The sequence below is a fragment of the Oryzias latipes genome, chromosome 10, assembly GCF_053564925.1.
Source record: "Oryzias latipes strain Hd-rR chromosome 10, Olatipes_Hd-rR_3.1".
Classification (NCBI taxonomy): Eukaryota; Metazoa; Chordata; class Actinopteri; order Beloniformes; family Adrianichthyidae; genus Oryzias; species Oryzias latipes.
The window spans coordinates 18,769,479-18,790,335 of record NC_136246.1 but is presented as its reverse complement, the minus strand read 5'-3'; the positions used below and the strand labels follow the sequence as shown (position 1 = coordinate 18,790,335).

Genomic DNA, 20,857 nt, shown 5'->3' with positions numbered 1-20,857 from the left:
ATATATTTCAGATGACTGATCTGCATTTGCCATGTTGATTTCTAAAATAGTTATTTTTGACGTAATACTTAAGTAATTCATCTTTGTCATGTGCTTTATCGATATCTTATGATTTTTAATTCTGTCTGATAAAAACTGGGAACCGGATATTGATAAATCATATAATAAAATGGTTACAGTATAACGGGTTGGGATTATATAAGTTCGCTTCCTTCCACTCCCTTTCAAGCAATATTTATTAATATGTATAATTATCCTAAGTTTGATTAGTTACTGTATGAATGTATAACTGATGATTATATTGCTGTTGTGTATTATTTGTACTTAATTGCTTGAAATAAACCGTTTCAAATCAAAAAATCAAAACTGCAGCCGTGACATCCAATCTTTGCAGCTTGTCCTCTATATGCCTCTGGGTCTCATTCAGGAAGAAATGTCTCACCAGAAAGTCCCCCAGAAGGCACAAAAACAGACCAAGCTTCATTTTATGAGTTTGTACAGAGCAGCTGGTGACTGTTCAAACAAAGAATATTTTTTCTACTTTGAAGCAGTTTTCATTCATATTCATAGTTTATCATGTAAATGTCATGTGTTAAGACAATGTCCTGTGAACTAAGATTTTGGTAAAATAGTTATTGTTTGTTTTTAGGAGACTGGAAATGTAAAAATTAAAAAAATTAAAGAAATCACAAAATTTTACCAAAACCGAATTAAAAAATAAATGAAAGAAGCAAATACTTTTTAAAAAATAACATAAAAAATACATTCAAACTACAGCTTATATATACACACTTATAAAATTATCTGGGAAAGACTAAAACTCACAAGATTAAAATCAAATTCAGAAGATACAAATGACAAAACATCCATAACTGCATGTTTATAAGTCAATTTAGAAAAAGAATGAAAATCTGAAAAAAATGGAAATCTGATAAATAAGAAGGCCCAAAACCTTTGAGAATCTGAAGCTGACAGGCAGCCAGCGCAGACATTTCAAAACTCTTGGTTTAAAGCTGCATTTTGGAAAAGTTTGAGTTTTTTTACTGACTGCTTTGAAAAAGCAGAGAATAGAACTCTACAATAGTCGATCCTGCATGTAATGAAGCATGATCCGAGCCTCTGCACTGGCTTTGGAAAGAAAGGGTCTGAATTGGGTAATGTTGTCAGGTGAGAGGAAGCCTTCTCGGTGTTGTGTTGAATGTAAAAGGTAGAATGAAAATCTGCAACAAAAGATTTTTTGCAGAGTTCAGTGTTTTTATTCCTTGACTCTGCAGGGGTGCTGAATTTAAAAATTCCCTTCATGAAAATGATGTGACAATTTTACCACATTTAGATATTTCTTTCTATATATGCTCCATTTATGTCACATTTTGTCAGTACTTATCATAAATGAGAGCATTTTCTGTTACTTTCGGGTCTGTACTTTTTGATGTCACTCACAAATCTAAAAATTTGAAAAAATTGTACATTTAAATGTTAAATGAACATGTCAAATGTAAAATAAATGCAGCACATATAGAAAAAAAATCTCTGAATGTGGTAAAATTGTCAAATAATTTTCATGATGTGAATTTTTACTATCAGCACTCCTTACTGGGGTTTTAATTTGAAAGTGTTTTGTCAGCTTAATGATGATAATAAAAATGTTTTTTTGTGCTGGTTGAGAACAGCAACACATTGTGGGATTTTTATAGTTTTAATGGCTGTCCTCTTACGTAAATAGGTGATTCCTATGTTTAGTTGTAGGCTGATGATATCCAAACAGTAGATGTGTCTTATTAACATTAAAAATTAGTAAAAAGCAATAGAACTAAACAAATCATTCACTCGAATCTAAAAACTTGAGTCATTTTAGCCTGCAAAACACTTTTTTTTTATTAAAAACAGAAATATTTAGAAAAGCAGAAAAAACCCATCTGTAATGCAAGATACAAGTGTCTTATTTAACTCATTTTAGGAAGGATGAATCCATGTTTGTCACACACCACCTGGTCAGACAACAAAAAGAATCTGATTGTGGTGGCACAAAAACACAAATTAAAGCAAGTGATAAGTTCTCAAAAAAAATGCACAAGAAGTTTAAATTGCTCTGCTAAAAAGCACCAAAGCTAAAAAAATCTTGATCTGGAAAGAGCAATTCTCATCCCATGATAATCAACAGCATATATAAAGATCATTAGAAGATCTGTGAACAGGTGCAATATTGCAAAGAACCCCTCACTGGACATGAGGACTTTTAATTTCCTAAAATAAGACAAATTGAATAAAAACTTCTAAACTTCAGATTTGTGCATTCTAATAATTTATATTTCTTAGATGTTTGCTATCAGATCTAAATCATGTTTGTACAAACATAGCATGCCTAATAGAACATATAAACGTTCTGTCATGGATGTCACATATCTGAACTAACCATCATTTACAAAAAAAATTCAAAGCTCAACCTCTAATATTCTACAAAGAAAAAAATCAGGCTTGTCTTAAATCTGTGGAAAACAGTTGTGACAGAGCTAAAAGCATGACAGGAGGGAAGTCTGAGATACTTAAAGGAAGTGCTGGTGTGTGGAATTCAGCTCACTGCAGAAGATTTGTTTGGTAGGACAAAATGTTCCATTAGGAAAGATGCATCATGGGAGCTCTCATTAAGAGTTTAAAAAAAAAAGGCATTCATCATGAATCCAGCACACTCGAAGAACATGACAGATATTCATAAAAGGCATTGTAATGTAAACAAAAATACATAATAAATATCCAATATGAAAGACATATTTGTGTGAACTATTTTTTTTACTATGAAATGTGCATATTTAGTGTTGATGTGACTGTAGTGTCAGTGCTCATAATTTGTAAAGTTAATGAAACATCCTTTTAGCACAAATCCTGTTTGAATCCAACAGCTTTGCAGCTGTGTGATGCAGACAGTGTGAAATCCAGTCATTTATTGGATCAAAACTGTGCTGTTGCATTTGCTAAGAACATCAACTTCATAACTTCACCATGAAAGCACCAAATGAACTCCTAACAAATGGCGTATATCTGCCTATCACCCGGTAACTACAGAGAACTGAAAAACTCTCTTCAGGGTCCCAGGACACCCAGTCCAGCCGATGCAGCAGATGTTACCAGAATGCGACTTGCATGTTACAAAAAAAGCAATAACAACAAAAAACGGAATGGGTGTCACTCAGACCATCTGGCTTCTAGAAATCAGTAGCCAACTGCAATGACTATAGATTTCAATCAAAAAGATTAAAGCATATTTCCAACAAAATTCAGAAACAAATCAAAGGCTGTCAGTTCTTTTTATCTATTTAGTCATTGTTATTATATTAATGCCTAATTAGACTCATTTGGGTGTTTTTTTTTTAAATATTTAAAATAATAACACGTGTAACTGATGACTGAATGAGCCTCATTGTAATTTGATTGTCATTTCTCCGCCAAGTGCATTAAGATGTCATTATCCAGGAGTTATTCCCTTTAGCAGCTGTCATGAAGACTGTAAGAATGCTCAGAACCAAAACCGTCTTTCATTCCTGTTTGACCAAAATTCTGTTTCCAACTGCTGCAATGAAACACCAGATACAAAATAAAAGCTTTGTGTAATTTAAAGATCAGAAAAGATGATTTCACATTTTTCAGGTCTATTTGAAAGACACCAGCAATGCAGCAATGATGATAGGGGGCTACTTTTATGTTACTGTCATAAAAATGTGTAAATATTAGTAGGTCTATGTAGCTAAAGAATGAAGGCTGAACCTAAATAAGGAAAGAGCAACGTGTTGTCAGGAAAGGGTTAACAATGGACCGCTAAAAAACTGCACTGCTGTAGAATTGATTTGTTTTAAGGCCATTTCAGCACCTGAGGATGGGAGTTTTATGTGTACCAACTAGTTTCCTTTGAGTTCAAGTAGGACATTTAAATGCACACACCATGGTAACCATGGACTCAAAGAAAACTAGTTGGTACACATAAAACTCCCATCCTCAGGTGCTGAAATGGCCTTAAACAACATGCTGTTCCCTGTGGATTTACTGGAGACATGAGTACCCATTGAAGAAATATAAACAGAAGACGATAAAACGTTTTTGTTTTTCAAAACTCCTGACACCATTACCCCTTTACTTTTAATAGAAATTGCAGAACTTCATATTTTACCTTTTCAGTATAAAAATAAAAACATCTGAAGTCAATTCTTTGAAAAAATATAACTACATTTTTAAATATCATCATAAAACATGTATGTGATGATTCTCACATCATTTAATATATTTATATTTCTCTTGTGTTGACTCTAAAAATTCTAAAATCTTAACAGGTTTTGATTAAATGAGAGTCATTCATGAGGGAAAATGAATGGCTGCACAGGATTTAAAGGAGATATAAAAAGAAAGAATGAGAACTGAGCAGGAGGATTGCATCTCTCACTCTGAACAACCTCCTCTGCAGAATTGCTCCTCAGTGAGTTTGCCACATCAAATGAACAATCTGGCTGCTGCAGCCTGGGTGTGTGTGCCTGTACAGGCCCCGATCTATTAAATTTACCTCCAGGTTGACCTTCTCCTATTGTATTCAGAAAATATCTGAGGTATATATCTGGCCATCATCAAGATTTCATGTCACATAAACGTGCTTGTAGCTCCCATTTCTTTCAACCATATGCCCTTCACCCCTTCAGCAAGCTTTTAAAGAATACAAAAGGAGATATGCTCAAATATAACAATGTTAAGTGTGTTGAAATAGAGTGCATCCCTTCTGGTTACATGGGTGTGTATTTCAAGTATTGACTTGTTGACATCAGTTAACAAAGTGAGAGGAATGTTCTTTTTCCTGTCATTTGGAAGAATTTTTACAACTTCGGTGTGACAAGGGTATGACAGAGTTAGATATAAGCTCAAACTTTAAATGTGTACCATGTTCTGGCCATGAATTCATGAGCAACACATTGAATTTTAGCTGCTCAAATGAAGACCTAAGTGATGGCTCCTTGCCACATTATGTTTAAAAAAAAAAACTATGCATGAAATATTCCCTGTTATGTCTATGTTAAGACAAAATCCCTGCTTCCATTACTATGCTGATTGTTATTGTCGTTTGTAAAAGATAGAAATTAAGTATTCTGTTTTATTTCAGTTTCACCAATCCACGATTAAGGATACCTTAAGGCACGATGTATGTGGAAAAAAATTTCAAAGGCAAAAAGTCTCTGTTCTAATCTATAAGGGTGATGCATTGGGCTATTTTTAGGGTTGGTTTCAGTTTAAATTGTTGCAGCAAAAGTTCTAATCCTATGATCTGTGATTTAGAAAACAAACACTCCCTTCTTTCACATTGTCACAGTGCAGTGAATAGTTATATGCCAAAGAAGTGTTACACTTTTAAAACAAATGTGACATCGATCGTGTAACTTTGTGCTGTTGTTTTCTTGTCCAGATGTGCCATTAAGAATGCCAATTTTGAACAAAGAGTGGAAATACAGGAAATGTATTAATCTCACATTTTTCCAAATACACCATTTCATTTGTTTTCAACACACACGCACATGTGTATAGATATTTTTGGTATAAAATTTCTCATAAAGTATTATATTACTATGATATACTTGGTTTTAGTTGTGATATCATTCCTGACACAATCTGCATTTTCCGGATTTAGGACACACGATTGGAATGAACCGTTTACATGAACAACGATCGGATCAACAATCTGCATAATCCACATATCTCGATCAGAAAGAAATTTTGATCCGAACGATTCTTATCGGGGCAGAGTATTCCAAACAGCGTATTTACGTGACAAATTTTTCCTCCGATCAGGCGCTCTTTACGATTCATTTTTTCCATGTAAACGCAGCTGCGGGGCTTTACTGTCTTCACACTTTAACACATAGCAAAAGGTTGGAACCACATCGACGACCTTCTGATTAGAGGTTGAACGCTCTACCTCTACATCACAGCTGCCCACAATGTAGCACAACATTTTTCCTATTTGCTTTCACTTTTAAAGGAAGAAGTTGATGTTTGTTGGCTTTCGTTTTGCTACATTTCAGTTTCCACTTCCCCTGTTTTTCTGATACATTTACATTTCAGATTTTTTTGTCTTATTACTGAGAGCTGTGGTTGGTTTTTTGTTACACTTCTGTGATAAGTGTTTTTTTTTTAAGTGGAGTTATGAGGAAGCGACAATTGCTGTTTTGCAGGGTGATGCTTTTATTTTTTTATTAAAATCCCCAATATTGCTTTTTTGAAATCTAAATAATTTGGATCGTCCATCTCCATCAGTTGAAGAAGTCTCATCTGCCTTTTAAACAAATTTATTTTATTCCAACTCCAGCTGATCAAGTTGTCTCTTCTGATCTATTCTTTCTCTTTTCAGCTCTGGAACTTGTGCAGGTTTTGTAAAACAAGATCCATTAAGTGCAATAGTTGTCTTTCCATGCCTCGGTTGCCATTTTCAGATACTCTAGTCTGTCTGATTCTTTGACAGACTTCTCAAGTCCCCATCAAGCTCATTTAGGGTCTTCTCTATAGTGTTTCCTTTGAGTAACAAGCTTTTATCTGAAGAAGTAGAACAGTTTGGCCTTGCTTTACATCCTTTTCTGTTCTAATGCATTTTCTTCTTTCATTACATTTTAATATGCAGCGCTTCTTTAAAATCTCACACTTCACTCTCTTTTTTGTTCCTCTTGCATAGACTTTGAGTCAGCATTTTTATTTATTCTGACTGTTTTCAGCTTTTCCAAGTTCACTTGATCAATCTATTTTGTTTTTTCCTTAATGTAATGCAGTCTCTGAAGTTGTAATTTCCTTTTGTTTTCATCCCCCATAACATGAAACTGAGCTTTTACTTTAATATTGTTTATCAGCTGTTTATTTAGAACTTTAAGGCTTTTTGATGTTCAGCTTTGGCATTAACCACTTCGTAATAATTCTTTTTGCCTTTAAAACTACAGGTCTTTTGAACAGTTTTCTTGTAAAATTGCTTTTCTTTCTTTTCTTTTTACTTGTGTTATTTATTGCATGACTCTGAGAGTTTGTTTTTAAAATTGAGGACTACTTATCAATTTCGGATCCTTTTTTTCCCTCTCATTTCCTCTAAATGTCTTTCTTTCTTGGCTGTAATTAGTAACTTATTTGTTTTCAAACACAAGATAGACTTAACCCCGTGATGCCTATTGGTGCAAATATGCAACAAACCACCTCGACTTCAAAATTCTCGAAATTTGCCATCTACATGAAAGCAAAAGCATAATTGACATTTTTCGTTAAAAAATTTCAGACATCAAGGGGTTAAATTTGTTTAAAGAGAACACTAAATAAATGTTTTGTCTTTATTCATTTTATTTATTTATTTTACACATTGCTTTAATGGTTTTAAATGAAATTTAGCATCTACTTCTTGTATTATTACTAGATTAGTTTTTTTTACATTTTCTTTTCAGTACTGTAGAAAGTAAAATTTTCATTTTAAAAAATACAATTCTTAAAAACTAGTCATTTCTACCCAATTAAATGACTGTTCATTGACTGTGTCTTAAATCGAGTGCAATGAATTTATTTGATATGAAGTTGAATGTACTGGATGAGATTAAGAGTTTGGTTGTGAAAGAAAAAGCTCAAGGGTTTATAGTTTCCTTGACTTGTGAATTGGGCCTCACTTCTGGAAAAAGGCCATGTTCAAGCAGCTAGGTTTTGAAGGCTGCACTGAAGAATTAAGGCCAAGTGTATGAGGAAAAACAAAATCAAAGAAAATAGACTATCCATGCTGGGTAACATGGTCTGAACTTACATTACTTCCAGGTAGTCATGATCTGATGATCTTTGAAATCGTTTTTAAAAATGAACTTTCACTGGTCAGTAACTCACAATAAAATATATTCCTTTTCCGTCAATAAATTAAGAAGTTTTGTTTTATGTTGATAAATTCTGTTCTGATAACTTTTAAACATGTTATTTTTGCAATTTACAGATACTTTGTACAATAATCTGAAAATCACCATTTTCATAAATCTGGATTGATCATAAAAAGTAAAAAAAGACTACAAAAGACTCAATAAAAGCAGAAACAAAACATACACAATGTTTTTCAGACCACAAGTTGCAAAGCTGTCTAAAATACATTGTCAGTAAAAAAAATATATATAAAATGCACCAGATTACAAGACGATTAGGCGAAACGAAATAGACAACATCCTCTGATACATACGTCACTGCACATGCGTGTTTAAATACAATGAGCGCAAATTCTGTCTGTCATCACAAAGTTGCTACCTGCCCCACGACATGTCAAGTCCCCGGCATAAGACCACTCCGCCCCACTGGAGTGTTTATTGAGGCCCGGATTGCCCAACGTTCCTCCGCAGTTTCATCCCGATGGATCCAAGCCCACTAAGGCAGCAGTGTTTCCTGGAGCATGCGCCTCTCGAGTGCTGCCCACGGAGCAAGCAGCCCTTTGGAAATGCCATGCTCCCCCCATTGCACGGTTTGCAGCAGAGCAGGAAATACAATAGTCGCTGCTTTCTGTTTTTGTAATAAAACACCTCATCTGTAAATACAAAGATCTCCTCACAAATGTTTGTGTACCGGTACTCTTACTAAGTAGTTTTTGAATTATCAGTACATAAACAATGTTTGTTACTAACAGTTCATAATACTATGTTTATTAAACGGTATTATAGTCTCAAAATACTACATGTACTACTATATGTATAGAGAGAGAGAGAGAGGTTGACGTTTAAGACATTGTCGTCTCAAAAGTAGCTCACATGCCAAAAAAGTGTGGACACCCCTGGTCTAATTTCTAACAGTCAGGGTGCAAGCAAGGCGCCGCCTGTGGAGCCTGTACAGGTTTGCCAATTCTTCACCCGTGGACAGCTCATATCCTCCCGTAAGGGCAGATGTGATTAAAGCTTTACTCTCAGGTCTGCACAACTATGATGCCATGCTTGTCTTTATTCTTCTCCTGAAATTTATCCATACTGAACCCTGCTTGCAGGCATCAACTGTGTTAAATCATCACTGTGCAGACGACTCAACTGTGTCAGAGGTCTATGTTTAACTGTACCATAAATGAAAGCACACTTCTTGCTGAGCGTTGTTAGCCTCCTGTGTTTTCTTGCCACGCGTCTTACCTGTAGCATGCTTTGACCATCAGGAGTCTCAGGGTGATGCTCCACTTCGCTGAAGTGCACCGCACTTTAAGTGAGGACACTAGAGGTGGCTTTTATGCTGCTGGGGGGTCACTATGAAAAGGCCAAAGAAGGAAGACAGAAAAAAAAATACAATTTTTGTTCTGACACAGCCCTGAGAAAGGGATTTGTTTTTGTTTTTTTCCCACTTATCTCGTTTAGACTTCTGGAAGTCCAGTTCTATACATTTTGTAGAAAATAAGACTAATGCAAGAAACACTCAGACCCAATGCAAGGAAGGAGGGGAAAAAAGAAACAGCACAATGGAGCGCCTCTGAAAAACATTACCGGAGACTGACTGAGTTATTGTGTGGCTTCTCAATGGGGAGAAAGCTTTTTCACAAGGTGTAATCCAGCTGAGCCCCTTTGATGAATTAGGCCCCTTTAGCTGTGGGTAATGATTTGTATCCGGTGGGAGTGATGAAGCAATTCCTTTCCACAAGCGTGTACCTGGCAGCTTCTTCAAATAACAAAGCACCAGTTTTGAATTTCCACTTGAGAATGTTGTTGTGCAAATCTACTGCTATGCGCAAAATGCGGAGTGAGCCCTGGAACGACTGTTGAGGAATTTGCCAAAGAGGCATATACTGCCAAATTACATTCAAGTGGTCCTAGGGAACTATATATATTCAAGCTGTCAAAAAATGGAAGTTGGGGTGGGGGGTGGGGGGTTCACAGATAAATGACCTGCTAAAATATGGAACAAAAGGCTTTTACTTAATTTAAAATGGTCAATGCAAATAAATGTTGGTTTTTATTGTGTTCTAACAGATTAAAAAAAAGTATTGAAACACACTACATGAAGCCTATGAAGCAAAATGATGATAAACTTTCAGATGAAGCACTTTTTTGGAATATTTTTAAACAGTTGTATACCTACACTCACCTATCACTCCACTAAGCGTACCTATCCAACTGCTTGTTAACGCAAATTTATGATCAGCCAATCACATCGCAGCAACTTAATGCACTTAGGCATGTAGACATGATTAAGATGATCGGCTCCAGATCAAACTAAGCATTAGAATGGGGAAAAAAAGTCTATGAAGACTCTCATTCATCCAGGTAGATTCCATCATAGAAGTAAGTTGTCATCTGGACTTGGTTTTTAAAGTTGAAGACGTTTCACCTCTTATCCAAAAGGTTTTGTCAATTCTAAAATAGCTGGTAAAAGAGCTGGTTTATATGTGCTCATGGGGGAGGAGTCAGACCTGAAACTGGATTGTATTATTTACTTAGACTACCCTCCTAGGTCATTAACAGCTGAAAGAGATGTCCAGGTTGGGGAGGGTAGCTACTGTCGCCCCAACCCCAGCTGAGGACAAAGGACTCTTAACGACCCGATACCTTGTAATCTACGTAGACAATACTATCTAGTTTCAGGTCTGACTCCTCCCCTACTGTGGTCATAAAGGGATGGACATGGTCAACCATACTCGAGTAGGCTGTGTATTTGTAAGGATGCTCAGTTGGTACTAAGGGGCCTAAGTGTGCCAAGAAATATCTTCCACACCACTACACCACCACCACCAGCCTGAACCGTTGATATAAGGCAGGATGGATCCATGCTTTCTTGTTGCTGGTGCCAAATACTGACCCCAACATCTGAATGTGTTGAGTCTGGGTGAACGGTAGCTTCAGTTTACTGTTCTTAGCTGTCAGGAGCGGCACCGGTGTGGTCTTTTGCTGCTGTGGACCATCTGCCCAAAGGTTGGATGTGTTGTGCGTTCAGAGATGTTCTTCTGCAGACATTGGTTGCAACCAGTGGTTATTTCAATGAATGTTGCCTTTCAATCAGCTGGAACTAGTCTGGCCATTCTCTTCTGACCTCTGGCTTTAACAAGGATTTTTTTTCCACAGAACTGCTGCTCACTGGACATTTTCTCTTTTTTCTGAGTATTATCTGTAAACCCAAGAGATGGTTTGAGTGAAAATCCTGGTAGATCAGCAGTTTCTGAAAACCTGAGACTATCCCGACAATCATGAAAGGTCAAAGGCACTTCATTTACCTTTTTTCCCCATTATTAGGTTTAAAGGTTGTCATCTGGACTTGGTTTTGAAAGTTGAAGACGTTTCACCTCTTATCCAAAAGGCTTTGTCAATTCAGAAATAGCTGGCAAAAGAGCTGGTTTACATATGCTCATGCATCTTCTGATGGCTTCTTCCAGCAGGATAAGGCGCCATGTCATAAAGCCGAAATTATCTCAGAGGAATGTTTTCAGTACCTTATTGAATCTATGCCACGGTTTAAGGCAGTACTGAAGGCAAAAGAGGGTCCAACCTGGTTCTAGTAAGGTTTGCCTAATAGTTGCAGGTGAGTGTGCATCACTGTTTTGTATCAGTGAGATTTCGTTTTCATTGCAAAACGTTTGTCTTTACTTATTTTGTCTTTGCGCCTCTCAACAAGGAAAAATGTTTAAAAGACAACAATAAGAGCTATACATACAGTATGTTCTCTGTAATTAACCATACCTTCAAAACTCCAGCACGACTAACCCAACAATCATGTAATGGTGCCAGGAGGGATTACAGCACATGTGTCAAAGTCAAGGCCCGGGGGCCAAATGTGGCCCTCCATGTCATTTTCTGTGGCCCGCGAGAGCCTACAAGCTTTTAATCTCTTAAAGTAAAAATAAAAATTGGTGTGTTTTTATTCATTTCTAGGGGGAATATCGGATTGGGCAACTATACATTAGGACTTAAACACTGTCCTTGTAATCTAACCTGACAAAATCAAATGTAAAAGGATTTATGCTAGAGTAACAAGCAAACATATGTTTTCCATGCAACTGGAATTGTCACTTCATAATAACTAAATAATGAGTTATTTAACATTAAGGAGTAGTTACGTTTATTTTTCGTTATTTGGTTACATGTATAAGTTATATCTGGCCCTTTGGGGACGGCCACTATGCTGATGTGGCCCTCAGTGAAAATGAGTTTGACACCCCTGGATTACAGGAAGAGGGGCTTTTTACTGTGCTTTCTCTTTTTTGTCCCCTTAATGAGCCATCCTATTGCAGAAATGTGGGTGACCACCCCTTGAGGATAGATGGGGCTTGAACACAGTGCCACTCTGACTGATGAAGCCACTTGGATGAGTGGTGAAACGTTTTATAAAGAAGACTTTAAGATGCAGTGACTCAATTTCAAGACGACCATACCTACAGTCTTGGGGCTTAATTCTTCTCTAAATTGCAAATGAGGACCTTCCATTCTGGTCTAAGACACTGATATGGTGCATAGCACGTAGATATCTTAAATTTGTGTGGGACAGGTTGGAAGGAATATAAATAAATAAAGATTTGCATAATTAGCATGGGTTCATGTCCAGTTGCCATAAACAAGTTCACCAGGCTGTGCCAGCCTGACTTCACTGCTTGTTTGTCACACATGGCTCAGCATGACTAAGCTCTGATTAACACATCCCTGTTTGTTGCGCAACGAGCATGGAACTGAGATAAATATCTAAAATAATTTAAGGCACCCTTTGATCGTGCACTATTTTGACTGTGATTATGTTAAAAAAAATCTATTAAAGCTTCGTGTTTTAGATGGTTGCTGCGTAGGCGGGGGGTAAGGGGGGAATCGTTTTCCGAAAGCAACACTAATCAGTATTTAACTTCAAACATTTGCTTGTACTGCTAATTGAGGATGAAACATGAAGAAATTCCAGCCAGCTTGTAGAGTGTAATTGGAGGGTAATTCTCTGTGATTTGTCTCATCTCAGTGGGACAAATCAGCAGTCTGGGAAGGGGAGATAATCAGGTGAAAAAATCATTGTAGCCTGTCTCTAAATTCTTGTTGAACTGCTGGACCTGATAAGCCATGCTGATTATAAATGAGCTCAACAGAACATAACTGCCTGCTGCATCAATGGCTTTTTAATACTATGCATGGTGAAGCGCTCAGCACTGCAGGCAAAATGTTTTGGTTCGATTAATCATCTGGTCTCTTTTGTGTCTAATCCTACCGACAGTGTTTTTACCTGGTAACCCTCGTGTAGGATTATACATAGTTGGCATTGAAGGATCTATTTTCTTTTTTTCTTTTGTTGAAACTCTACACACAAAGAAACTGGAATGAAAAAGGCTTTTAAAAGAGTCTGTCTGAGGTTCCTGAAGTGTGTTTGTTTCAGTCTGTCTGCACTCTTACTTTGTATGCCATAGAGTCTGAATTGTCACGGATATACTTGCATGTAATCTTATTTACTAAACTGTAGATACAACAAACAAAAATTTTTGCATTTGCAACTCAGTTACCAGTTTCTTAGTACATCAGCACCACCATCACTGGTCTTTACACCTATTAGTAAATGCCTTAGTAACAACTGCCCTTCCACGTGGATACGGGGTGTCTGCAGGTAGCCCGGATTAAATTTTAAGATCGTAGACAACCTGGGGAGCCCATAGAACAAAAATGTTAATGCATATCTTTTACTATGGGCATGGTGCAGGTGACAGGTCAGGGCAAAAACTTAAACATGCAAGAGTTAGTAAGGGTGAAGTAGGTGTAACCCTCTTTTTGCTCCTACTGTTCCAAAGGCGGTGGCTGTCCACTGTGGTAGAGGGGAAATGTTTACTCCAGGTTGGGTGAAGACAAATTTTTTCTTTACTTTTTTTCCACTTCAGAAACAAACCAAAAAATAAGTAATAAAAAAAACCACTGAAATCTCTGGGAAAATTGTAATTTGGAGCTCCAAAAAAAAAAAAAAAAAACCTCAAATGAGTGTGTCATGGTGCCTCTGTCAGCCCCTCCCCCGCCTGCTCTGCTCTGGACGCGACCAGCTGTTCCCACTCACCTCATCATCTCTGCAGCCTTCATAAGGAGCTTCTGGACCTTCACTCGACGCCAGTTCGTTGTTCCTCCTATGGTGCATAGCCTGGTCTTATCTCATGCTCATGCTCATGCTCATGCTCATGCTCATTGCCACGTTTTGCCTACTCATTGTGCTTTTCGCTCTACCTCAAAAATCTCTCCGGATACTCACCTGGTCGCTGTCCTCTGGTCTCCCGTGTATTCACCCTTGGAAGTCCGCTGCAAGAAACCTCCAGCCAGTAGCCGCGCCTCCGCCTGGAAAGAATCATCACTCATTTACCTCCCCATTAAATCTCCTAAACTTACCTCGTTGTCTGAGTCTCCTTCCGAATTTCAGCATTTGGGTCACTCTGAACTTTCGCCCGATCATGACAGAGTGCACTCAACATCCCTACCGCCCTCTAATGTCCAGGAATGTAGTTCACGGAGTCGGTTTGGGTGTAAGGGGATGATGGATGGGACCTTTTCTTTTCACTCGAGAAGGGGAAAGAACCAAGATGGAGGCGTGAAGTACCGGGAACAGAAGATGGCAGATGACGGAAAACTCCTCTGGAATATCACAAATGAAAAAAAAACAGCCTGCACAACGTGCAGAAATATTATTCATTTTAAACTCTTATTCATTAAAAATTTAAATAAAACAGTTCAAAAAGTTTTTCCTTTTTTTCCTTTTCACAGCACAGCAACAACATACAATGGTCTTTCACATTTATCAACTGCATTAACCAGGTTATAATTGACAATGTGACTGAAGATAAAACAACCGACAAATTCTTATAAAAAGTAATAAAAGTTATCCCAACTGGTTTTAACGTAATCTTGTGCAGGCTCCAACTCTCTTTAGCATGCTAACAGCGATTTGAAAAGCTGCAATAACTCACAAGGATATCCGTTGTGCGAAGTAAAAAAAAAATGTTCAGGGCAGCGCCAGCATAAATCTAAGTCTTTCGAGGTTTTTCTTTCTTGAAACTCCAATATCAATTCGGTTATTCACTCCCACGTTCCGTTTCTTCCTCTGTGACTCTGCACACGGTGTTGCAAAAAACACAATCACACAAAGATCTCAGTAGGAGTAAGATGATCACTCTGAGCTAAAAATCCGCACGCCAAAAATGCAATTCCAACAACGATGGTGGCCAGTTAAGATGACCACTCTTATATAACATTTGTTAACATTAATTTTGTTAGGAAAAAACATTTTTTTTTCTGTTCTAAACAAAATAACCCACAACAGCAGGCTACTACCTCTAAGTACTATATAAACCTCAGAGTGGGGTCACACTACCTGGGTTACATAGGCGAGACACAGTTACACCAGACAGATTTTTGTCTGCGGGCTGAAATTTAAACCAATCCTAGAGCTGTGAATGGAAAAGCCTGGTGCAAGATTCGCAAGATTTGCACTGCTTTGACATTTCGCACCGAGCCTCTTCCAACTGTAAATACATGTGCTATTAGCAAGAGATCTGTGTGAACACCATATTCTAAAGCGTGTTCAGAAACACCTGTTCAGTGCCCTCTTGAACAAGCATAACATGCCTGGTGTGTATGCAACTTTAGATGCAGCCACACTTGTCTACGACTCGTCTTAGGCCCAGACAGCCCAAAAAACTGCAGCACCTGTACAGATCAACAGGTGCATGTGACTAAGGCCTAACTTTTCCTTTCGCTTTGGCTTCTTTGGTTTACTCACAAACCCGCTCCTGACACTCACCTGTCAGTGCATCTTTTGTTTCCGCTTCTCCTCTTACTGACACTAGCTAACAGTCTTGTTTCTTTCTCAAACTGCAAATTCTTCACTGAATATACCGGTAACAGAACGCACGCCGTTCAACTCTTGTATGCATCCCTATGCTCCTATATCTTTTAGTAATTTGTTCCCTGCATCCATTTCTTTTCATGCCCACTCCCACAGATTATGCCAATCTAACATATCCTCAACTCTGTTTCCTTCACCTCCACACCGTCTGTTCAAATCCCCTTAGTTCCAACATTTCCTCCAGCGCATTCCGGAATTCCTTTTCTCACATCCAACTCGTGGGGCACTGAAAATCTTCCACCCTTAACCCACCTTCAATTTCAGGCTTGAGACCATGTTTGTAAGATATAATCTGCATTGTGTGTGTATCACATATAGCTTAGAATGAAAAATAGGATATCAGCCAATATCTCCCATGCTTGAAATGTGCACTACGAGAATTTATGATATCATGTGCAACAGAAAAGAAAAGTTGAAAGTATTTCTTCATAATAAAAACACTGAATTCAGTTCATTTTATTTTTAAAGCACCAGCAGGAGAGGCTTAAAGCTGTAAACAAAAAGCAAAAATCATTAGACAAACTTTATTAATTCATTCTAGCATATCAATGGATTACATTATTACCATTCTAGCACCATGACTAAGAAATTTCAATCCACATAAAAAATCTCTGGCTTTATGTTTTAACAACTGATTTCCGGTTTATATCTTCCTTTACATGATAAAAGCACAACAGAAACCTAGAAATTCTACGTTAGCCTCTGGCTAACTGTTCAGTAATTTTAAGCAATACACAACTGACTAAATACAGAATATTTCATCTGAATTAGGTTTCTGATTCAACTATCTTAATGTTTTGGGGACTGTACGGGTCCGCTCGGCAGAGATTAAGCCACATGACAAAACGATCTACAAATCGGGGGTTTTATTCTACCGAACACAAAAATTGCATGGGCCTAAATTAAAATGGCATCAACAAAACAAAAATGTAACTGAGAGAATCAATAACAAAAGCTAAAACCAACTGAACCAAAACCGACCCACCAACAGGAAACATAAGGGAGATTTTATACAGGCTGATCAGACCAATGACACAATAGGGAGGGAACTACAAATACAAAACATTCAAAACCTGAATAGTAACTAAAGTAGTAAATTACTAGTAATTTAACGCTTTAAGCAAGAAAATGAACTTATACTTCAAAACAAGTTTAACATATCCAAAAAAATACAAACAATAGTCCAGCATAAGAATAAACTTTGTCTTCCCCCTACATCTTCTCCAGATGGAACTGTTCAGGAAGTTGTCCATGCTCCTGCCTTTCCACGTCATCAGGAACTTCTTCAGCTCCTCCCACTGCCACATCATCAGGGATTTGCCCAGCCCCTTCCCCTGTCCCCAGCATTAGGCCTCAGATAGAACTCAAAAGAATAGAATTACTCAAAACAATACAAAATAAACTAAATGTGTGCACAAGTCATTAAGTTAATTTTGTTATGTAATGTGTGAAATAAAATGAAAGGGTTTATTCAACAGAGAAATGAACTTAACTAAACTGTGGGGCAATGGGTTCTGCCCTCACAGTGACCAACACTAGAAGTATTTTCGCCTTTGGCCCATTGTGGCCAGTTTATTCTACAAATCCTGATGGATCATTGGCCAGCGCACATCTATAGGTCACGTGTTTTGTCATCTGGCTGTAGTAACCCTTGTGGCATCTTAGATGACCCCACCCTTACATTGACGTGTTCTCCCTACCATGACAAAGGTGGACAAAGCTGGAAAGATTTCTTGTAATCCATGGACACCAGTGAAGATCACAAATCATTGAAGAAAAAAGGTTCAGCGCACTGTCTAGTGGGTCTAGATGACCCAACTTCCAACGTTAAAGTGCCTAGGATAGCACAAGGGTTAAGTCATAGCTAAATATGTGTGCAGACAATACAGTTTGTGCTGAAGGATGTTCATTTATTTAAGATGATTTATGGACGGATTTTCTGATTGTCTGATTTCCCTAGAATCTGGACTCTTGAAAGAAATAAAAAGTAAAATCCACATTTATGGGAACCATAACTAATAAATGATGTTCATATTGGTTTGAAAGTCCTCTGCAATCATGCAGTTTACATTAGAAGGTTCCATGGAAGATTTTTACCTCTTCAGTGTCAATTTCACTCTAAAACACTGTAATTCAGCTCCTGCCCCTTCATGTTTAAGAAAACAATAAAAACAGTGAAAAAGGCTGGGAATGTCACCAGCAATTTGATAGTTTAAAAAAAAAAAGCACAATGCTTTGAGAAGCCACCCTTTAAGCTATCCATACCAGCTTCACTCTAAAGGACCATGACATTGCTGGATTGCTGATTGCCCATCTTAGATATTAGGGTCCACCCTGAACAGCTTTGCAGGAAAGCTTACAGGGACAGACCCACTTACTCCAAAGGGGCAATTTGGATTCACCAAACGACACATGAAACATCCTGTTTTGGGATGATGGGAAGGAAGCCAAAGAAAAGCCAAACATGCACAGGGAGAACATGCAAACTCCCCACAAAAAAGACCCAAATAGAATTTGCATTCAAATAACATTTATATCTGCAAACAAAATGTGTGCTTTTGTAAAAGTCAAAAAAAGGCAAGAGCAGAACAATTGTGTTCTTTTGCAATGCCAGTGTATCCTGTGTAAAAATGATATGTGGGTGCAAAAATTCTTTGAGCACGTGTCAAAAAGGTTAAAAATGTTTTGCACACTTTCAGAAACATGTGAAACTCTTTAGGGTGCCATTCCCCCCATTGTAGGGGATGCTGCTATGAACCACAGCTCCTCTGAAAAAGCAAAAAATTAAAATTCTAAATTTAGAAGTGATAATGATTTGGTTTCAAGTTGATTACAATATACATACTTCAACAGATCTAACAATGACACGGACATCAACTTTGATATACTGTCTGTAATCCTTTCTCTGGGAGGTGTCCAAGGCCTACAAAGACAGAGAGGGTGAAGTATTTGATCTGATATAAAGACGGGGAGCTTTTGGGAGAAACTGATGTGAGATAAAGTGCTTATCTTTGCAGCTGCAACACCATTATCACAGGAATGATCAGACCAGCACCAGGACAAAAAAAAAAATCACTTTCACTCAGCCTTACAAAGAAGGTCATATGTCAGAAGAGGACTATTGTGAGTGGCAGGACCAAATGCTTGACCTATTTCATTCTCTACTGCCCAATACGACAGTTTCCTGTTGATGGTCAGAAAGTTGCAGCACGCAGGGAGCTCATCACACTCAAGCAGTAATCACAAAAACAATTATTGTAATTACCCAAGATTTAGCCCAGAAAATTGCACAATACTCAAAAGGAAGTCTGTTCAAGCAACAGACTTCCTTGAAGGCACGGTTGCAGCTTTTCAGGTACAAGCAGCTGCTTTGCAATCATTAAAATGTCAGTTGTATAAGGGCATTTGTGTTGTTTTGCCATTTACAAGATGAAAGAAACCAGACATTTGGGGGAAAAAATGTTCACTCTCTGCAGTTTTGTGTTTGTTCGTTTTTTGTCTTTTCATTTATTTGATTTTGATTGGAATATATAAGCCTCCAAACTATTGATGGTTTTCCACTATTACAGTTGACCATGCTTGCTCTAAAAAAAGGGCAAAACACCAAAGATTCAGTAGTTTATAGTCTGGAATCATTACTGAAAGTCACTCACACTTACACCACTAATTAGCTGTCAGTTTGAACTGACTGCAGTTGCGTGCGTTTAATCTGCATAAATCATTTATTATTAATTAAAAAAGAATTACAAAAAAAGGCAATTAAATGCAATAACATTTCTGTAAAAAACTTTTCTTTTCTTTTTTCTTTTTTTTAATAATACATTTGTGGAAAAATTCCACAAATGTGCATGGATAACACATAAATGACACTGAAGACATACGTCTGTTCAGGCAAGGCCAGAATGACCACAGGGGCAGTAGGGATAGATAAGTTGAATAGATAAGTTTAAGACATCATGCAATCAAAACAAGTGCTTGTGACTTTGTGCTTTTCTGTTTTTTACCTCTATTATCTTATCAGGCTTCGTGTGGGACAGAGGCACAAGCACGTAACTAACAAATCAAGTTCTTAAAAAAGTTTGAAATGCATAATGTACTCAACAATTTTAAAAACTAATCTTGTTTGTCTGTCTCGTCAAGATTTGTGCCAGTGTTGGATCTCAAAAATAAAAGTTTTACCACTTCTGCATCTTCTGTCATCTTCAGTAAGGAAGGGGCAAAAAATACCCCCCAAAATAGGTGTTTCCTTTGATTCGAAAACAAAGCTTTATTGAACCTTGAAAATAACAAGAATCTTCTCAGTTGTTATCAACCAGAATACTTGGTGAAGTTTTTATTGATTTGGCTCAAAGAGGGAAATTACTCTCCACCAGTAAATTTTACTTTGATTCCTCAATTGGCTACTTCAGTGGCCGATAATACTTAGTTACAAAGACACATACTGTCTGGTATTACCTGAAAAATGAAATTACAAAAAGGTCTCGGCTCTTTTCCTTATGGATGATTCTCCAACCTTTTTGGAGGGTTTTCCAAACTGCTCAGGGTAGAATTTATTCCCCGGTTAACCATGAAGCTACTTTTGAGAGGCACATAAGAAAAACTTGACTCTCCAGTGAGGTTTGTCACTTTGGAGTAGTTGGAACACAATCCTTAAACACTGCATTTGAGCGTTACTTCAAGAGTTTCTGTCATGCTGTTGTTTATTTTTGTCTCTCCTGAAGTTTTTTAGTAAATGAAGATACTTATGTTTACTGTAATATCAGAAAAAAACAAAATGAAGAAAAGAGCTAGAACAATAAAGGAGAAACTAAAGCACAAGTTATAACAAACGCTAACAGTTTTAAGCATTAAAATTTTTCTTTGGCAACTTGTACTTTTGATCCTCAGGCTTTATATTTGCTGTTGAAGTGTTTCCTTTTTATTTCTTATAAACTATAACTCCATAACTTAATTAGGTTTAAAATATCTATGCACTGGCCGCTTTAAGAGACACACCTGTCCAACTGCTCGTTAATGCACATTTCTAATCAGC

General features: G+C 37.3%; 1 long non-coding RNA gene across 2 annotated transcripts in view; it reads right to left on the bottom strand.

The window, feature by feature from the left end:
• LOC110015753 (uncharacterized) overlaps positions 1–20,857 on the bottom strand; it is a 42,672-nt gene extending 21,815 nt beyond the window's left edge. For both annotated transcript variants that reach the window (XR_002290996.2, XR_013658340.1), the window contains exons 1-4: positions 14,888–20,857; positions 14,179–14,585; positions 13,990–14,056; positions 9,132–9,242 (exon numbers count right to left, since the gene is read on the bottom strand). This is a non-coding gene — a long non-coding RNA (uncharacterized LOC110015753). The remainder of the gene's footprint in view (positions 1–9,131; positions 9,243–13,989; positions 14,057–14,178; positions 14,586–14,887) is intronic.